Source organism: Peromyscus californicus, unplaced genomic scaffold (assembly GCF_007827085.1).
Source record: "Peromyscus californicus insignis strain IS unplaced genomic scaffold, ASM782708v3 Scaffold_22__1_contigs__length_63687245, whole genome shotgun sequence".
Lineage (NCBI taxonomy): Eukaryota > Metazoa > Chordata > Mammalia > Rodentia > Cricetidae > Peromyscus > Peromyscus californicus.
Genome location: NW_026294525.1, coordinates 40,122,549 through 40,144,729, shown reverse-complemented (window position 1 = coordinate 40,144,729; position 22,181 = coordinate 40,122,549). Strand labels below are relative to the sequence as shown.

General features: G+C 36.2%; 1 protein-coding gene and 1 pseudogene across 3 annotated transcripts in view; one reads left to right on the top strand and one right to left on the bottom strand.

Moving 5' to 3' along the window:
• The window catches only part of Trdn (triadin), a 394,997-nt gene that overhangs the window by 154,106 nt on the left and 218,710 nt on the right, over nt 1-22,181 (bottom strand). The window lies entirely within an intron of this gene.
• Nucleotides 2,803-3,419, top strand: LOC128118721 (NADH dehydrogenase [ubiquinone] 1 beta subcomplex subunit 9-like; annotated as a pseudogene).

Here is a 22,181-nt window from a genome sequence, read left to right as displayed (position 1 = left end):
ATAATCATAATATTTACATGTCCTGTGACAAACAAAAATATTTTGTCTTTTCTTGTAGAGATAATTTTTCATTTTGTCATAACCACCATAACAAAAGTACTAATTCTTCAGTTATTTATATGAAAGGAGTACCTATAGTTTTAGCTATGATTATTATTTATTATTATTATAGTTCTTTATTCAAAATCTGGCTTCTGACTGCTCAGGACTCACTTGAATGACCTCTCCCTCTGCAAGGTCAGTTATACGTGGATGAGCATATTTTAGGACTCATTTTCCATCGGCTCCTCTTTCTGCTCTGCTCCGGTTTCCTCTCTGAGATTTGCCTGCATCTGTCCCTTCACCCGAAAAGCACATTGGTTTATTAATGCACACTGATTTATTGCTAATACCGTTACTGGATGAAAGTTCATTTATTTTTGTATTTAATTATTTTACTTCATGCATATGAGTGTTTTGCATGCATGTAGCTATGTGTACTACATGAATGCCTGATGCTCTCTGAGGCCAGAAGAGGGTGTTCAGTCCCTTGGAATTGGAATTACATATAGATGTGAGTTATCACGTGGATGCTAGAATCTGACTGGGCTCTCTGTGTGAACATCAAGTGCTTTTAAAAGTTTGGTGAGCCATCATTATAGCCCCCAAAATTCATTTCTAAAGGGATAGTCTGTAATGTCTACCTGTAAAAGGGCAATTTCAACTGAGGCAAATCTCAGGGTCATAACAGTAGCTTGAATTTCTCATAATTCTATGTAGTCCTTCTCTGAGCTCAAGCTCTTGAGTTAATGTGTGCTAAATCACAGCCTCTTACATGAACTGCATGTCAGGAAAAGCTAATAGCATAAAACCAAACGCCTTTTCAACAACTCTGCCAATGTGCGTCCACTCAGCAACAGCAGCAGCCTCAGAGCTATAGAGGACACATGCTGAGATGATCAGCTCTGACATCTGCTTGGACACAGCACTCCTGTTCTCAAGAGAACTGTTTTCATGTTTAAAGAGGAGACTCAACCCTGAGACCATGAATATACAGCAGAAGAACACCACACCAAAACTTACACAAGTAAACGCACATTAAATCCAGGCAGATTTCCAACAAAGGTACGTGCTCTGCCTCCTTTTTGATTTCTGCCAAAGAAAAGAAACTAACACTATACTAAAGAGAATTCCAAACAAATGTAGAAATAACAAAATTAATATAATGAGATACATATTCCTGACAATCACTGAAAAGTTCCCAAGTGGTAGCAAGTATTTTCCTCTGTATTACCCCAATCAATGTAACCCAATGAAAAATTTCCAATTAATTTTCTACCTTGTTATTAGCCTTTATTTGATAATTTTATATGCATATCTTTGCATCAAAGGATATAATTTTAAATAAAAATGAATGATCAGAATGTCATTCAAATATTGTAATAGTCCTGGAATTGATAATTAATATTTACACCATAAAATTATGACCTGGTATGTATAGCCCCTGTATTTAATCTATCCAGTACCATAAAACAATGGGAGGGGTTAAAATTTGAATTGTAACAAAAGTATTGTCCCATATTAAAATGTCAACATAATTCCTTTACTGTGCTTTAATAGGAAATTATCAAACAAGTCACTATTCTAAATATCCCAAAACATACTAAGACAAATAAATTGTCATGAATTGCTTAAGCCAAATATTTCAACCTCTTGAATCTGTAGCCATGGAAAAGCTTGATTTAACAGAATTTTTTAAAAAAATTAAGACACTATGAATTTAATTAAAGAAACACTTTTTGCTACCGATTGAAATACTAGTTTACTGTCACAAGCTTTTCATTTATGGGTCCCCATTTGTATTTTGACTTCAATTAGTGTTAGATATAAATTTCAGATAATTGCAAGCAGCACACAAGTTTCTACAATAGAACCCTCAGTGTGTGCCTCTGGCTATTGGACAATAGGATTATTTGAGAAACATGTTTGCATCTGAAAATTTGTTTCAAGGTTTCCTCCACATCTGAAAAAATATCACTGCATTTATTACAGCTATTTTTCAGAGTAAAAGAGGAGAGATGAATTACTGTTTCGAAAATGGTAATGAGAGAGAAATACTTGAATAATGTATTAGATCCTTCAATTCAGCAAATGACAATAAAATAAATAATAAAGAATCCATTAAACAAAGGAACAACCTGACGAGGGAAATGCAATGAGTAGAAGCATGTGCTAAGGCAGGAAATTAGTACTGATACTGTGGTCTGCACATTTGTTATTCCTTAATCCCAGTCCACTGGGCATGGCAGGGAAGATTTCAGTCTCTGAGTAGTCATACATTAAATTACTTACACAATTCTTTCTTCTCACTAGTCTTCACATCCCCTAAGGTTACTAATTGTTGCTTACTCATCTCCATAACTCTAGCACCTAGAGAACTACTGATAAAATTATCTCTAATAAACCCAAAAGAAATTGCACAGAAAAATCTAATGATAATAGTGAAGAAGTTCAACTGACCAGATAGATATAAAAATGTGCATCCTAACTCGCTTGCTCCAGTCTTTTCATTTTAAACTTCAGAACTTCATTTTCAATAGATAATATTGGGACCAGACAACAGTGGTACAAGTGGAACTATTAATATCTCACTAGAACAAGAAGAAAACAGTTCTTCATTAGGCAAATCATGAATCAAATTCCTCTGACTGATTTTCAAGAAAAAGAAAGTTCAAAATTAACCTCTTGTGGGTTTTGCAGTACACAAGATATTTAGGTTAAGTATGAGAACTAAATACAGAAGCTTGCTGAAGGTGAGTCTTTATGGTCTTCTGTGTTCCTCCCTCTGACGTGATTCATCAGCAGGAGGTATTGCAACTTTTCATTGCATGCTGCTCCACCTCCAATCATGGTGTATCTACAGGGACAAATACTGGGGCTTTACATGTCTGTTGAGAGCCCAGTTTAAAGAACATAAGAAAGAGAATATGGAGAAGCCAACACAGCTACTGAGGGAGGCAGAAGAATAATTCTGAAAAAATCAGTATCCTCAGCTATATATCTTCCCTGACTCTACTGGGGGCATGCACCTCTTATGATAGGTAGAGTGCTCCAAGGCTCCAGAATGGTGCTTAGATTACTAGTATCCTTCTGAGAAAGCAATGTATCATGATTACTTTTCCAAGAGAGACTACTGAAGAAACTGAGGATGGAAGTCTGGGATATGGGGGGTTAGGCACCTACAGGAGGAAGCACCACCTGATAGTACTATGACTGAAGCTTTGCCTCTTGCCGGAATGAAAGGTGACTTGTCATCCTTGTGGTGGCATGTGGTAGCATATTGTGACCAGACCACGGGAGTGACTGGTGTGGATACAGGCTCCTCACTGCTCATGCTTGCAAGTGAAAGAACTTACAAAACATGTTCAACCTTGCCCTAATAAAATAATTAAATGTTGGGGCAGGAAATAAAGATAGAATTGCAGTGTCTTTTACATAAACTGTGAGAGAAGTCCATAGTCATCAATTCAACAGTTAAATATGGACCAGCAATATAACACCTTTCAAACCCTCCAAGAGTTACACATCTTTTTAAAATAAGATACTAGAAGCTGATAACAATTTATCCTAAATGCCAATGAGCTGCTCAATCAAAGTCTGAATTATTGTTCTCTATTCTTATAAAACCATATTCTCATATCTTCTTATAAAACTGAGCTATGTTCTTAGACATAGATACTACCCAAATAGAGAAAGACTAAAAATTAACTAAGAAGTTATGTGCTTACAAGTTCTTAGGTTAAGCCTCTTGTAGTTATTGTTCCAGGAAAGCATATTTCTGGGATAATGCTTCATTTTAGTATGATCATCACCCTATTGAGATGAAATTAATAATGAAGTAGCCTTTGGCCACTTGGTCTGACCAAGGATACTGAAGTCTGAATGAACGGCCCACGTTGCTGCCAGATACGCAACTTGTAAGATGGTGCAAAGTACAGAAATATGAATAATTTATCAAAATAATCTGTTCTTGCTAAAGATTTTTAAAAAATCTAAGTAAACTGGCAGCACTATTTACAAAAGACAATGCAATTGAGCCACAACTCTTCTTTTTTTTTTTTCCCCCAGAGAATCTTCATCTCATTATTGCATGGTTTCTAATCTAAACAGCTCTGATTGGGTTAACAGTAAACAGTTGAGGGGGAAAAGGTATGCTTGATGTCTGTTAAAGTAGTTCCTTTTGTTTGTTCTAGGAACCTTTAAGAAACCAGAATTGTAGTTTTGTCACTGTAAATCATCCTAAAATCAACTTGAGGGGAAGAAAAAGAACTTTGATGCTCCAATTAAACATTAAGTTACAAAACCTACTCATAGATTGTGGAGACAGCTTCAGCAGTTCCTAGCAGTGCTGGAGACAAGCTAGCACAGGAAGACAGTTGATTTGAGAGCGTAAGTCAGAGCCCTCTGCATGTGCCCATCATCTTGCTCTCTGAATAGAATGTGTGGGAGTGGTGCATTTTTTTTAACCAATTAAAATGTAAAATTAGCTGTATTTAAAGAATCAAACAAAGTTTTGCAATTAAATAGGAAGTTAAGAATGAGCCACAGATCATTCAGATTTCTGATCTTTAAAACACTTCACATATCTAAGGGGAGGATAAAATTCCATTGAGATAAAGAAAAAAAAAAGCCAGATGCCATGAGAGTAACAAAACAGAGCATGACTGTGTAAGAAATATAGACAGCACTGTCCTCTGGGCACAAATAGAGGAGTAGCTGTCTTAGAGGGTTGTTCATTTAGACATATTGCCTGAAGCAAAGACACAGTTCCAGCTAATCACTAAGGTCCCATTCTAAACTCCACTGCAATTTTGTAAAATCACTATCTACATAGATAAGAATATTTGAAAGATTTACCCACATGTTGCTTTGATGGCGAATTATTTTTTTAACCATTGAAACTTAATAATATAATAATTATTTCATTTTCTTTTACAATATTTTAATTGCATGAGTTCTGACCTTGCAAGTTACACCAGTTTTCTTAGGAAGTACATAAGCTTTTCAAATAGTGTTTTAACTAACTAGAAATTTAAATTCTCCTCGGAGTTTGTAAATAAAAATTGCATACTGTTTGGGAAAACATTGCATTCCCATGTGCCTGATTTGTTTTCTTAGCTTGGATGTTGGGGTTGATTTGGATTATTTAAAAATGTCATTACATTTTTAAATTTTAATTATTTAGTTAGTTGTCTGTGTGGTTTTATGTGTGTGTATGTGTGGAGGAGTGTGTGTATGGCCATACATGTGCTATGGCCTGTATCAAGAGCTAAGAGAACTACTTGTGGGAGTCAGTTCTCTTCCTCCATCATATGTACCCAGGGATCGAACTCAGGTTCCCAGCCTGGGGAGTAAGCACTTCTATCCTCTGAGACATCACACCAGTTGATTTTGTTTCATTAAGAACAACAAAGTAAAAAAAAAAAAAAAGGAACAATAAAGTCAAGAGTTTCTTTTTTAAAAAGATGCCAATTTGTCATATATAAATGAGAATATATACATATATTACAGGATTTCTGATCTTTCAATGACTTTTCCAAGTAATTTTCAATGGTAAGCAATAAATGAGCTTCTATTGGCAGAGACCCTCAAATACTTTCAGCTTATACATGGGGTAAAAAGTGGTTTTCTCATATACTTGTGTGTTAGAACAATGTGATCTAAAGGAGCTCACAGACACTGGACCGACAGCTAAGGAGCCTGCATGGGACTGACCTAGGCCTCTATGTTTGTGTGACAGTTGTATAGCATGGTCTACCTGTAGGACTCCTGGCTGTGGGAGCAGGGACTCTTTTTGATGCTTGGGCAGGCTTTTGGAAACCTATTAATCATATACTGGGTTGCCTCACCAAGCCTTTATACAAGGGAAGGAGCTTAATCCTACCTCAACTTGATATGCTATGCTTTGTTGACACCCATGAGAGGTGTGTCTATTTTTGAACAGAAACAGAGGACAAGTGAATTGAAGAGGGGAGAGGGGGCAGAAGGGAGGTGGGAGCAGGAATGGGAGGAGAGGAGGGAAGGAAAACTGTGGTCGGGATTTAAAACAAATGAATAAATTTAACTTAAATAAAAAAAAGAGTCTCTTTGTTCTCATTAGTAACCAGCATGCATGACTATCATCACCTTGCTTTTTGCCTTTAGAGAAAACAGAAGACTGTACTCTTTTCTCATTACTCCTTTTAGGGAAGTTATAAACCAAGCAGGGCAGTGATGCATGCTTTTAATCCCAGCACTTGGGAGACAGAGGTGGGCAGATCTCTGAATTCCAGGGCAGCCCTATCTACAGAGTGAGTTGCAGGACAGCTAGGGCTCCACAGAAAGACCCTGTCTTGGAAGAAAGAGAAAGAGAGAGAGAGAGAGAGAGAGAGAGAGAGAGAGAGAGAGAGAGAGAGAGAGAGAGAGGGAGGGAGGGAGGGGGGGGGGGGAGGGAGGGAAGGAAGGAAGGAAGGAAGGAAGGAAGGAAGGAAGGAAGGAAGGAAGGAAGGAAGGAAGGGAAGAAAGAAGGAAGGATAGGTTATAAACCAACAGAATTTTAATTTTTATGAAACTACCAAGTAGTGAAGATGGTTGAAAGAAATCCAAAGGAAACACGATTTATTGTTACCTGCATCCTCAAGTCTCTAGCACAATTTGTGCCCCTGAGCAAACTTGGTAAAATTTCTTTCACGAATAAACGAAAGTTGATAAAAAGGCAAGGCAGTGAAAAGAATCAGTGTTAGATGTCTGACATCCCAACTGAGAAGCAATTATCCTTACAAATTGCTCAGACTGGCTAAAGTCTCCTTTTTAACTCTGCGGTTCTGAAGATGCCAAAAAAAAAAAAAAAAAATGTGAAATAGATAATCAAATTCAAAGAGAAACTGAGCCTCTTGTAACCATCTCAAGATTAATAAAATGCAGATGTGCTGCAGTGCTCAGTGGAATCAGTTCCAAAGAGAAGGAACAAAGAGGTGTAAGCCAAGCGTTCCGCAGAAGAAATCGGAGATACAAGCACTTCATACTCTCCTTCATCCTCCAAATGAGCAGAAGAATTAGGGAATAAACAACGCATAATTTTACTTGGCCTGAAAAGAACATGCTATGGTCTATCACTCTTTCCTCACTATTTACCACGCTAAAGCTTATTGGCGTTCTATTTTTTGAATAAAATAATTAGTTCTACCTACTGTTGCATTGGAAGTGTATCACAAAAGATGGGCTTCAGAGATTGGCTATTATAAAGAAACAAGCTGTGTAAGTCAGATTTGATGTTGATACAAGGTAAAGGTTCTCAAAGGGGTCAAGGGAAAGGAAGATGTAAATGAGTGATCATATAGTCTCTCTGAAATATGGATCAACTAGCTGGGACAAAGAGTCTTGGCCATTGTTAATGAAGGAAAAAATGTTGGACTAAATAAGCAGGAGACACAGACCTGAGTCTGTCTTCAGGGCCTGTCTTCCCATTCCCGTGTAATGAGATCAAAACTATGTCTTCGTCAACAGTTGGAATGTAACTTAGGAACAAGTATTTTATAAAGGTCTAGGCTGTTGATAGTTGCAAAAGTTGCTCTGTAGCCAGCAAACAGCTGACCATATCTAAATAAGGCAAGTGCTGTTCTATAACCAATCGGATGCTGTGTCTGGCATGTCTACATTTACAGCTCACATTGCTGAATGTAATTCTCGGAGATTCTTTCAGTTCTGAGCTGCACTGCATTTATGAACCAATTTACGATTTTGCTCAAATTCTTAGTTTAGTGTGCATGTAAATTATGATAACAAATATAAAAATTGTGAAGTCTTAGCAAATGAGTCACCATTTTGTGTGTGTGTTTCTTCGCTTGAAACTGGGTTTTGTTTACATAGGCCTGGATGACCTGACAATCACTGTATAGATCAGACTGTATTTAATCCTGAAGGGATCCCCTGCTTCTGCTCCAGAATCTTGGGATTACAGACGTGGGTTCACCATGCCTGCTGAGGTTGACTGTTTTTCTTAGGAGACTTAGAACTATTGCATTTTTTAAACCAGTGTTTAGATGAGATAAAAATGTCCATTATCATTGAATGTAAAGGGTTTTCTCATCAGCACAGAAGCCCATAAAATGTCACAGGAATACCCTACCTGTAAACTAAATACCTTAGAAAGACAAATGTTCAGAATATTGAAAGAAACCAATGTTAGTTATTTTTAAAAAGAAATTATCGCCGGGTGGTGGTGGCGCACGCCTTTAATCCCAGCACTCGGGAGGCAGAGCCAGGCAGATCTCTGTGAGTTTGAGGCCAGCCTGGGCTACCAAGTGAGTTCCAGGACAGGCGCAAAGCTACACAGAGAAACCCTGTCTCAAAAAAACCAAAAAAAAAAAAAAAAAAAAAGAAATTATCAAAAATTTGAGATGTGTTTCCAATGTACACAGGAATAAAGGATCTTTATTGACATAAGACAGATTATAAACCTGGTAAATAGATAGGGTTTCAACATAATGTAATTAAAGTTTATAATTCATATTAGTTTGGAACAATTGAAAAGCTTCAAGTGAAATATTGAGCAGATATTTGGGGAAATAAATAGTCCTTGGAGAAATATATTCTAAAGTCACTCTTAGAGGTCTAAATTAAAATTATGAAAGTGAATAGTTTTTTCCCAAAGAACAAATGCACTGCTGTCTGATTTCCACACCCCATCGAGAAATATATTGGTTAGTTCTGTGTAAGAACAATCCAAGTGCCGCTTTCCACAATGTCAGAGGAAGGAGGTTTTGAGAATAAGGGAATAAACACAGGCCTTAAATAAAAAACAAAACAAATTTGTCTTGATAGTGAGAACAGTAGGGTCTTCCCTGGATTATTTTATGCCTATATGATAGCAGCTTTCAGCCTATGCACAGATTGAAATTATTTAGCTGTGAGTTGTGTGTAACTCCATATTGAATAGAAGTCCCATGAAGAAAGGCTCCACACACTGTTTAAAAATGTACACAATCACCATCTTGTCTTCCGGCACACCTGGAGGCACAAACTGATAATCTGTGTCAATAGACCCTGACATTTGAAAATATATTTTTAATAAAGGGTAATGTGTGATTTAAGAGTTAATATTTGGAATTAAATGTGGATGTAAAAAAGCCTGTAACTTAAACAGCTATCAAGAAAAATGGGGGTGACTTGGCGTATGACAGCCAAGAAAATGGATTTAGTTTGTGAATTCAGTGTTACCTAGGGCAGTGGTTCTCAACCTTCCTGGTACTACAGCCCCTTAATACAGTTCCTCATGTTGTGGTGCCCCCCCCCCGACCATAAAATTATTTTCGTTGGTACTTCATAACTGTAATTTTGCTATTGTCAATAATTGTAATGTAAAGATCTGTGTTTTCCCATGGTCTTAAGGCAATCCCTGTGAAAGGGTTGCACAACCTCCAAAGGGATCAAGACCCACATTTAAAAACCCCTGGTGTAGTACAAAACCACATGAATCTCACTTACATTCCCTGTATCACCTACTAACACACATGTTTAGGGGCCTCTGACCATCATTTTCAAAATTATTGAGGAGTAAGCATGGGAATAGGAAGAACATCATTTGAGTTTTGTTATAGAATATTGTTTTAAGGTGTGTTACTTTTGTTGATGTTGCATTTTTTAACTCTGAAGTTGTATTACTGTGCCTGTCTAAAACAACCCATGGTCTAATAAAGAACTGAATAGCCAATAGCAAGACAGGAGAAAGGGTGGGTGGGGCTGGTAGACAGAGAAAACATGTAGAAGGAGAAATCTGGAGAAGAAGAGAAGAAGAAGGAAGGATCCGGAGAAGGAGGGGGACTCCAGGGTCCAGCCACCCAGCTACACAGCAAGTCACGGAATAAGAAACAATGAAGGATATACAGGAATAGAAAAGGAAAATCCCAGAGGCAAAAGATAGACAAGATAATTTAAAGTTAAGAAAAGCTGGCAAGCATCAAGCCAAGCTAATGCCAATCATTTATAATTAAGAATAAGCCTCCATGTATGATTCATTTGGGAGCTGGGTGGCAGGCCCCAAAAAAGAGTAAAAAAAAAACAAAGCAAACAACAGAGTTTTCTAGTGGATGCTAATAAACTAATGGTAGAGAGGGAAACTCCTTTTAAATCAAGGGCAGAAAGAACTAAAAAGAAAAGAATCTAGAGTGGCTGGAAGGTAGGAAAAAGGTCAAGCCAAAGCCTTTCTCCAACATAAGAAATCCCCACTTTGTTTCAAGAAAGTAAAGAAATATCTCATTGAGAGAAAAGCACTGAAAGGTCTCAGATGTGGGAAGACAGTTAAGGACCATGATTCCTGGTAATGCTGCATAGAGAGCAGACAGGGAGAAACATCTGCCTGGAGAAAGGGCAGATTGGCATTGGAAGCCTAAACACCACTAGTGAGATGTCAGAAAGGCATCTATATCTCTCTATGATGGGACCTTGAGCCACAATGACACAGGGATTGATAAAGAGCACAAGGATTGGATCCAAATCAATCCCAGGTTCAACATAACCAAAAACGGCATTTCCCATAAGAAATTTAGGGAGAGGCAGGAAAGAGATAAAGTGAAAATGGTGCTGGAGATCAGAGGAACTGAAATAAAAACGTGTGTAAACAAGTAAACAAAAAAGATGAGATGGACGATGGCAATTAATCATGGCAAAAAGTTGATTATTCAAATTTTAATTGAAGTGTTTCTAGATTTATAATGAATAAATATGTCTTGATATATGTTATCTGTGTGTACAGATATAGTAACTTGATATTGTATCAAGGTTAGAGGGAATCCTTGTTTCACAAACTGAGGTGAACCTTTTATCAGCTAGTTAATAGGACTTGAAGAAAGTCAGAAAAGAACATTTAATTGTCTGTATTTTGATATTAGAATCTATTGACTTTAGAGGCTTTTTCAATAGCTGCAAAACATAGGAATGAATGACAACCAATATTTGAAGGTTTTTGATAGAATAGATGCCACATATTTGAGGGACTTCCCTCAAGCTAGTTTAAAAGTATACGATTATTTAATTTTGTAAATACATGATTGCGTTTGTTGCTCATCATATCAGAGAGGTATAGGAAAGTATTTATTCATCTAATATTTAAGATGGAATTTAAGCTTGACCCACTCAGACAACAAACCATGCCTAATTTTTAAATTGAAGAGACTATTCACTTGTTAGTTGTGGCTAATTGTTCTTTAGCACACACGTTTCATGGTTGGGAGAATTCAAATGCTCTCCATGTCAGCTCAAATACTAATCATTCAAATCAATAAGTGAACTTCCATGTGTTGGCTTCCCTATAAACGTTATGTCATGGTTTCATCCCTGCCTCTCCATCATTAGTAGACAGCAATTACAGACATCCTTGCGAAAAGTAGCCCCAGATGTCAGGCATGCATTTTTAAACTTTAATTGTGATTTAGATGAAAGTTGGGTGTTTCTCTTAATATAAAGTGACAAGATGTGTCTACTGAGATTTGGCTTTGCCTTTAGAGCCTACATTTTCACATATGGAAGCAATTGGACCAATTTCTCTGGAGGACCATCCAGTGAGGCATAATGAGTCTTTTATATACACAAACAGGGATTTTAATATTCAATTACTCCATCAGTGAACACAAAAGCATTTGAGAAAGTGAAGGGTTGCTGACATATTTGAACAACTTCTCACCTATCTTGGTAAAAAGCAAAGTATAAATTGTCTTCTAAAAGATAGCTCCACTAAAATAATCTGCTTCCACACTCTTAGGCTTCAGACAGGGCCAATCCTAACATCCCATTTATATTCTGGATTCCATCTGACCCATTTGAAAGCAATAGACATTTGATAAACATTGATTATACATGCAAATTTGAGAACTAAAGAATTTGGAAAATTCTTTTAAAAGCTGAAAGGTTAAAAATGGACTCCTCTGTAGAGGCTGATACATTTTGGAGAACTGACTCAGCACTAACGTGAAATATCAATATTCTCTGTACTTCTGTGTGGGTCTGGAAGGGGCAGACTACACACTGTAGAAGGGATTACCTTGAAATACCAAGACTCTTAGTGATAGCAACGTATCTCCTAACCAGGGTTACATGATGATGCACAATTTTTAAGTTATTTTGATTTCAAAATAAATATTTGTGGCAAGCAAACTACAAGATTCCTGCTTCTTGAGGATTGTAGTCCTCAAGTCTAACTCAAGACTTTAAGGTCTGGAGCTAGAGAATGCATTGCAGTTGCAACAAGATAATGTCTGAGATCTCAAAAAAAAAAAAAAAAAAAAGACAAAAGCTAAATGATGCTTCCCTCTGCCCTCCCCGAAGAAACCTGTGCAAAGACACTTTATGGTTCCTATCCAACTGGTCTTCAGATCACATGTGATTCCACATTAAGTCTTAGAGTATATTTCTAATTAATCATCATGTAACTACCTTGACTATCCTCCCTTCATTTATCAACTTCTCTATAAAACCAGATGAACACTAACACACAGAGTTAAGCTTCAATCAGAAAACCTTACAATCACAAAAAGGCCACAATAGGATAAAACATGACCAACAAAGAAGAGTCAAAAATATTAAGAATGTCATATTAGTGTAGATTTCATAATTACAAAGATTATATTAAATTAAATTCTGGACAATAATCTTGAACATACTAAAGAAAACCCTTTTCTTAACTCTTATATCTCTGAGTAAAACTTTAAACTTGAATGCATGGTAATCTGAAGATATTTTATGTTATATTTCAGCTTCAACTGTATCTTAATCCCATCATTCTTACAGGTAGAGGCATGTGTTTTGATCCCTACTCCTCTATACTTCAAATACAACACTGTTTACCACCTGTTTCAAAATGTTGTTCTTTTATTGTAATTTCAAAACATGCATTTTAACATAAATAACTTAAATAAAGTTTAAACTTTTGTATTGTTGCTATGCTCATGGGTTTTATTTTTATTATATTCATATATAGTAAAGAGTAGATACAATTTCTAAAAGCTTCATTATACTTCATTTTCATAGTCATTCATGTACCAAATAAAAGCTTTCAACATAAATGTTTCTGCATTAAGAATAACAATAATGGCCTTAATAATAGACACATTTTATGGAGCCTGTGTTAGTTTAAATGAGAATGGCTGCATAGGTTCATATATTTGTACATTGAGTCTCCTGGTGGTGGAACTATTTGGGAAAGACAAGATGGTGTGGCCTTGTTGGAGATGTACCAATAGGTTGCAAGTTTTGGGGTTTCAAAAGCCCATGCCATTGCCAATTTGCCCTCTCTCTGCCTCATGTTTGGGGACTAAGACATAACTCTCCGCTACTGCTCCAGTGCCATACCTGCCTGCCTGCTTCCATGCTCCCTGCCATGATGGTCATGGACACACCCTCAGAAATTGTAAGCCCTCAATAAACTCTCTCTTCTATAAGTTGCTTTGGTCATGGTGTCTTATGGTGGCAAAAGAAAAGTAACAGAGCTAATTGGAGGAAGTCTCTTATTGTTTGACTTACACAAGGAGAAAGACTATTACTTCCCATAACAAAATAGAAGGGTCAAATGCTGGAGTTTTCCAAGATATTTTGCTTCAGAAGGCTAATCTGTTCCCAAGCCTGCAGTGATTTTTAGTCTGTTGTCTTGTGTCTTCAGGTGGAGTCTCTTTTCACCTCATGGCTGTCAGGCAATTGCAGCCATTTCAGGAAACACCATTGTATAAGGAAACAAAGGGAGTAGGGACACCCATTTCTTGGTTCTAAATACACCTGAAGGTACTAGTATGTAATTGGTGTTCAAAGAATTTAAATTGTGGTGTGTTCATTTTCATTTTATCATGTACTGACATTCTTTTCTAACCATTAAATTATAAAATGACTCTGAATGTCTCATTATTCCTAAAGTTAAAATGTGTGCCAGGATAAAAAATTTTGTGTGCATACTAAGAAACTATGTGTCTATATAAAATTGAAAAAGATACAATCCTTAAAATAAAATACATTTGTTCTTTTATCTGAAAACTTTATACTAACAGTTAACTTGACACATTATATGTACATAACTTTTATTTGCTGTGTTTATGTAATATTTAAAATTTGATGTAAAAATACCTAACCCATTGGTAGTGTCATGAAGTGATCCATGCTAATCTGTACAGGGTTCTGAATATCAGTGATCGAAAATATGAATATGTCTTAATTTTGTATCAAATAAATCAGACCTCTGTGAAAATCTACTACAAAATCTACTACAATTACAAACATTGCTAGTGGGTAGATTATTATCATCTGATTGTAATACAATTCTTTTTTTTTTATATAACCTTTTGGTTTTTAAAAACAGGATTTCTCTGTGTAGCCCTGGCTGTCCTGGAAATTGCTCTGCAGACCAGGCTGGCCTTTCAGTCACAGAGATTCACCTGCCTCTGCCTCCAGAGTGCTGGGATTAAAGGCATGTTCTACTATCTCCTACCTTAATACAATTATTTAATTACATTTTAAAATACATTATTATTATTATTTACATCATGATTGCAGTTTTCCTTCCCTCCTGTTCTCCCATCCTTTCCCCCACCTCTTTTCTGCCCCACCCCCATCCACTCCTCCATTTCTATTCAGAAAAATACAGGCCTTCCATGGATATCAACCAAACATGACATATCAAGTTGCAGTAAGACTAGGTACCTTCCATCGTGTTAAGGCTGGGCAAGGCAATTCAGTAGGAGGAATAGGGTCCCCAAAGTAGGTAACAGTCAGAGACAGGCCCTGCTTAGGCCCTGGTGGTGTAGCTTGGACTTATATATGTATTTTTTAATCTGACTTGCTTTGGTTTGGTTTGGATTTTATTTACATCTTTGACTTTTTTATGTCAACACACTAAAAACTGTACTGTGGGATGTCTTTATGAAATTTAGAGAGTTTTTTTTAACATCTCTTGGAATAATATGTAAAATCTTGTTTACTGGGAAGGCACTCATATAGATATAGAGATATAGATAGATAATTATATATAAATTGATTGTATATATAATTTATATATAATATATATATATATAATTTACATTTTTAGTGTGGCATGGTGGAACAGCATTGGGATGCAAAACCAGGGGGATTTTCACAAGTTTGAGGCCTTATGTTCACATGGTCAGGTTGTGCCGTGTGTAAAGAAGTCTTTACATATAAAAGCAAGGCCTGGGCAGTTCTTCACACCCTTAACCTGTCTTTTGCCTCTTTCGTCTTTTTCTCAACTATTTTTTCTTTGTTTTAATAACCAATCCTTTAAAAAACACACACACAAAATGTACTTTATAGAGGTGCTGTGAGATACTCCAATGCATGTATATACTGAGAAATCTTAAAAGCAGGTAAAAAGTATCTTGTCTATTACTTATTCATGTAGAAGACACTCAATATCCTTCTAGATATTTTCAGATAAATAGTGTGTAAATGTTCTCTGTAGCCACCCTCCTACAACAAACAATAGCAGAACTTATTGCTTTTAACACACTGTAATTTTGTATCCGTTAATCAGCGTTTCACTATCTTTATCTGCTATACATTTTGTTACTGATTTTTTTTATTTTCATTATTTTATTATTTTAATTATATATGTGAGTGTCTCTGTGTGGGTTTGTACAAGTTGAGTACAAGTGTCCACGTAGGGCAAAGGCGTTGGATTCCTGAGAACAAGAATAATAAGCAGTTATGTGCTACCTGATGTGTGTACAGGGAGCTAAATTCTGGTTGTCTTTAAGGACACAAACACTCTTAACTACTTAGCTGCCCCCCAGTATCCCTTATACATCTTCTATCAGTATTCATTGGCTGCCTTTTGAAGCTATGCTCTATGATTTTAGAATCTACATTTTTTTGTCATTATGCAACACTGTCATTTCCTAGGTAATTTCTTACAGTGAAGTCTTGGTGGAAAAATGAGTCCTCATTACAAAAGAGTTTCTTATTTTGCTATAATCTCTCATCAATTTTGAATGAAGCAATTAAAGTGCATTGCAGCCATACTTAATCTTTCTTAGACTAATTTTATGGTAAGCAATTGTATCTTACCATGTTTTTCTATATTCTTCCTTCAAGATGATTAAAATTGTTTGGCCAATAAATTTTATTTTTAACTCGGAATTTACAGAGAATAGAGGAAATGTGGGTTTTGCACAGCCACTGAGAGGACAATGCAAAATGAATATCTTTCCCCTGCCCTTTTCCCCAATACCATTAACTATAGTAATATATAAGTTTTTAGTTTTCATTCAGTCAATGTCTACTGGGTATAAGACAACCACTCCTAGAGAACAATTTATAATTGTTAATTATAATTTATATATAATTTATAATTATAATTTACAATTTATAAGTTTTTGTTATGCATATTCCTTGATTTAGCTGACAAAATATATGGTAGTCAGCAACGAAGCTCTCATAGACCCTCAAAGGAAGTAATGTGGACTGGTAGAAAGAGCATAAATATTGACTCCAAAGGTTAATCTTTGAATCTGCGCTTTGCCATTTACTATTTTATATCCTGGATAGTGCTTCAGTTTTCAAAGGCTCAGACTGAGGAGAGGACTAAATGAGGTGCCACATGCAAAGCACCAAGCATAATACTTTAATATAATAGGCACTTCACAAATGTATGCCTTCTACCAGTTGTTTATGAATGCTGTAACAAGCTCTCCTCTGCATAGATAGCATTTATTAACTCACCTGGATTTTAACAGGGGCGATATATTCACTTTACATTGTGCCTAAATGTGTCAGGTAAAACAAAGGATATGATTTAGCAAAAGTAAAATAATACAGCACTAACAGAACTCTGAGTATAGTAAGAGATGATTAAATTCTCAGTATTGTCTCCCGTGTCTTATTATAGGGAATAGAAACTTTGTTAAAACTCATGAGATGAGACCTCTGAGCATTCAGATTAGCCATTAAAAGATGAGATATTATGGAAACAACAACTGGACAGTCCTCTATGATAACAATCACACAAGAATAAAGGACATGGAGGGATAAAGACAGGACTTTGAAGGAAGAGTCTGGGATAGAATCAACAGAACGTGAGAGACTGGAATGCCTCTACACTAATGGGTAAAGACTCGGATGAACAGAAGAAAGGCAGGGTGGGGGTTATTAAGATATCAAACACAATTCAGATTTAAAAGGCACTGGGATTTTTAATTCAATTTCATCCAAAGTAGAGTCAAAATTTGTAAGTTTAAGAGGTAAGTATATAAAATCTATAGAAATAATATAAATGAAAATAAATAATAATATAAAAATAATGTAAGAAGCAGATATGATGGATATGTTTTCTCTGAAACAATTATATTGAATATGTTGTGAACACAGAATTGGTGCATTGGATCAGAGGGATACAGCATTGGTCCAGCCTGGAGGAGTAGTGTGTGAACTAGAACAGACTGGGCCCATGAGCCTTTCAGCAGTTATATAAGATTTATTAAGTCCTGGCCATGGGTGCACTCGGAAGTATAAAGTGACACAGTGTGTTTTCTATCTTTGCAAGTTCCTCATATCATGGCAGCAAAACATTGCTCACTGCACTCGCAAAAATCACCGAATAAATTCACAACAAATTCTAGAGGTAGGATCAACAGTAAAGAAAATGAGGAGGCTGGGGAGATGGCTCAGCTGGAAGAGCACTTTGCTACACAAATGTGAGGGCCTAAGTTTATTTTCCACAATGCATATAATAAATGCTATGTGTGGTGACAGGTTTATAATCAAACTTCAAGGGTAGCAGAGACTAGCAGATCTGTGTGCTCACTGGCCAGACAGTCCAGCCTTCATCCGAGTTTATCTTTTGGCCTACACATGCATGCACACTCAAATATATGTACAACACACACACACACACACACACACACACACACACACACACACACACACACACAATGTGCACTTTATCCTCTTCCTCCCTGACACCAAAATAAGTTGACATACATTATTAGCCTACTCCATAATACTTGTTACATATTTCCTCTACATTTGTTAGGATCAAAAGATAAATAGATGTATTTACTGTGTATTTGCTATATGCAGCTGGAGAATTAATGTCAGTATCAAAGATAAATACAGGGTCAATGGAATGATGTGCTTACATTATATTATATTAATTAAAAGTACTGATTTATGCATGATCCTGTTAAAATAATAGTGGGCTCCATCATTTACATGAAGGACATAAATATCAATCATGAAAAGGCAGTTTTAAGGGTGAAGTAAGACTTGTAACTAAAACTAACTAAGGATAACCGGTTTAGTCTTTGTGAAGTTTGCAGCCTTTATATCCTTCCACTAATATGCTAACATATTTCTAAATTTTGCTTCAAAACCCTACATTATAATGATACCCATTGTCTGCCAACATATTTCATCTTCGTGGTTAATGTTTTGATAATTATTACACTAAATACTAATGTTACAGAGGCCTACATGATATTTACAATTAAAAGAGTGTCTGGGATTTAGTTGATAATATATGATGAGAATTTATGAACAACTACCTTTTAAGGAAGTTTGCTTGTGATACAGAAGACTTTATCAACTTTAATAACTTCAGCACTCAAAGAAGAATAGAGGCTAATATTTCAGACTGTTGAGAAACAAAGTTCCTTGAGTGACATAGTGTGAAACTTGGAATTCCATGGGGCCTTGTAGAGTGAGGGCTGAGGACAAGTGACAGAGGACAAAGGCAACGTAGTGTTGGAGAAGGCACACATCTGGAGGCTACCCGGGGAAAGGCAATAGAATATAACCAGGGGTCACTGCAGAATATGATATTCATCAATTAATTTACACTCACCTTTATTGCCATGCAGTAAGCTGACCCACACATGTCCTTCAACCCATGGAGTTCTCTCTTAAACGTCTGTCTTTTGTGCATATGACTTGTGTGAAATCATTTCATGGAAATTAAGGAGAGGTGTGCGAACAAAACAAAAGGAGAGTATTAAGAGGATTAACAGAGCATTCCCAAACAGAGCCGATGACATAGGCAGGGCTCATAGCCAAAATGGTGTTGGGCAATAAATAATCCTCTGTGACATTGAAAGGAACACGGGAAAGAGATGGATTTTCATAGGGTATAGGTGAAAGTCAGTCTGTAATAGGTTGTGAGACTACATAGTTAAATTTCCAAAAATGTTTTTCAACGTAAGCTCTCAGGAAGAAATACTCACTCTTTTCTGGTGAGACAGAATTGATGACTTCACAACATGACAGAAATGGATTCTACAGGCTGAAGCAAGGCCATTTAGGGAAAAGCACTCAACAACAGGAAGACTGATATTTGATTTAACCAGTCGGCGAGTGTGTATAGTTTCCCAGAAAGTACTCGTAAATGTGCTTTTCCACGTAAAGCCGCAATACTATTGACTTTGAAAATGTGCCTGCCTATTAAAGTAGCAAATGTGTCAAAAAAAAAAAAAAAACTACTGACAAATTCTGAATGAGCTCATTCAACAGTGCCAATTGCGAATCACTTTCAAAGAGTGACCAAGGAATCTACAGAGATGATGAAACTCACTACACACCTCTCTGCCAGGTTAGGAAATGTTAATCATTGAGGGTTGCTTAGTAGAAGCTCAAGAGGCTAATAGTTGTCCCTTTAATTTAGGTCGCTCTCCCTTTCAAGTGTATGTTAATAGGCATCTTTTTAAAGCTTTGCTACATCTTCAGCCAGGGCACACAATCTCTGTCATCTTCTGTTTCACTACCTGATAAAGAGCTAAGTTTAACTTCACCTGACCACTTTGATGTTCTGGAATCATTCTGGCCCCCTGTGATTAGTATCTCTCCTGGGTTCCCCCAAAAGCCTCTTTAATGATACTCTATGAAATATTGATCAAGGTTAATCTTAAGGTTACAGAAGTGCTTTTAATTCTAAGATTAAAATATGCTGGAGAACACTGAAACTTCGTGAATACAAAGTAACGATTACTTCATATTTATTAAGAATTAATTTCAAAGCAACTGAAGAAGTAGGAGAGTTAGGGGGCAGGAATTTTTGTATTTCCCATATATTCTCAAGTCCCTTGTTTAGATAGATTCACTTCTATGGACATGCATTAAGTACTAGTAGTCGACAATTTCTATGAGTTACTTACTGGATAGTAAATACATATATTTGAATTTTAGCTTTCCTTTATGTCAAAAAACTTAAAATCTTGCCTGCATGCTGTAAGTATGAGTGGGTGTTGCACAGTAAATGTAGAAAAACACACACTCATACGCATACAAACATATAATCATACATACACACATACGTGTATATATATCTTCATATTCACATATGCATGTTGCTAAATAAAATAAACTTCACAATCAAGAACTTAAAGATGGAAAATGTAGTTGGTAGTTTTGAGACTTCAAGACTTTACACTTCGAACACATATTACATACAAGGGGAAAAGCCAATATATATAAACAGTGATCTCCTAATAATTATCCTCAAATTCTTCTCCTTATAAGTTCTGCTGTCAATCCCAGTCAATGAAGGAGATACATGAGATTAATTAGAACAGAACATGAAGTATTTTATGGTCTTCAATACAAGTGCATTGCATGTATAAACAAAGATAGCTGGTGATGGACTAAACTAAAAGATTATTCAAGGCACAGGACAGCATCATGCATCATTCTTGAAGAGGTTCTAAATTTATTACCGCTTATTCTGCATATGAGAGCTATTTTTACCTAACAGTACTGGAAACTTCATAGTCATTAAGTTTAATGCTTTGGTATTTGAAAATAATATAAAAGTTCACAAGTTTCACCACCAGATGGCACCAGTCTCTCCCTTTTGTTTCCAAAGAATTTCACGTATGAACTCCAGTGACTACAATGTCTTTAGGAATAAAGAAACAGAGCAAGAAGCAACTGCTTTTAAATAATGTAGACAACAGAGTGCATAAGAGATATCTATATCATTTCTGTTTGTTTTACTTTTGAAATTGCTTAAATTGGTCTGTTCCCAGGCCCTTTGAAGCCGATTCAGAGCTCCACCATCCTAACTTCTCTTCAGCACTCGCTCCTAACTCAAGCTGTTCTATTCCATTACTGTCTGTTTATAGGAAGTGACAGAACTTTGCGTTTACAGTGGGTAGCACTCGTATGACACCTGTTTTGAACTATTCCCCTAGGTGTGTGCATAGCTCACTCTGGCTTTCATAAGACATCCAGACCTCCTGCAGAAAGCTGCACCTTGCTCAGTCTCTATCACAGCAGTTCTCAAGCCCATGGGTTGCAATTCCTTTGGGTCATGATGGGTCAGATAATTTGAATATCAGATATTTACATTACAGCTCATAACAGTAGCAAAATTGCAGTAACGAAGTTAGCAATCAAATAATTTTATGATTTGGGGTCACCACAACAGGAGGACCTGTATTAAAGGGAACTGCATTAGGAAGGTTGAGAAGCACTGCTCTATCACATTGCCCTTATAAATCTCCATACATATTACATACATCAGTTTGAGATACTATGTCTTTGTTGTCTGTTTCCTTCACCGGCCAATTAAATTCTCCAAATACTAGGACTTTTGTCTTGTCACTATCACACTATAACTTCTAGAAATCCTTCCTCACAGAGGGACTCACTAGGTGAACAAATGAATGAATAAATGAGCAAGCTTCAAGAAAGGAGATAATAATTAAATTAGCTCAAATCATCAGTCCAGGAGAAAAAAATGTTCATATCACCAACCAGCATTCTTAATTTTACAGCTTTTTATATTCATTTCCTGAGATTATTATATTATGATCTCTTCAAATTAGACATATAGTAAACTAATTTCAGGCAAGCATGTTAGATATATTCTTCAGATTCAAGTATTGTTGGTCTAAACTACTCTATATAAAATTATATCTTTTTAAAAATGTATTTCCTCAGATACATTTTTTTTTCTGATGTCTATCACAAAAATCATGGAGGGCAGTGTGGCTGGACTTTACTCTGAGATGTTTGGAGTGTTGTTCAAGGTTCAGACCTATAAAAACATGCTGTTCTTTCATATTCTAGTGCATGCATACTAGGAGCAATGGATATAAACAAAATTGCATGGGAGTTATTTTGTGTCTGTGATTGTTTTGAGGACTGAAAATATGGTCATAGGGCTCTTTAAATGTCTATAG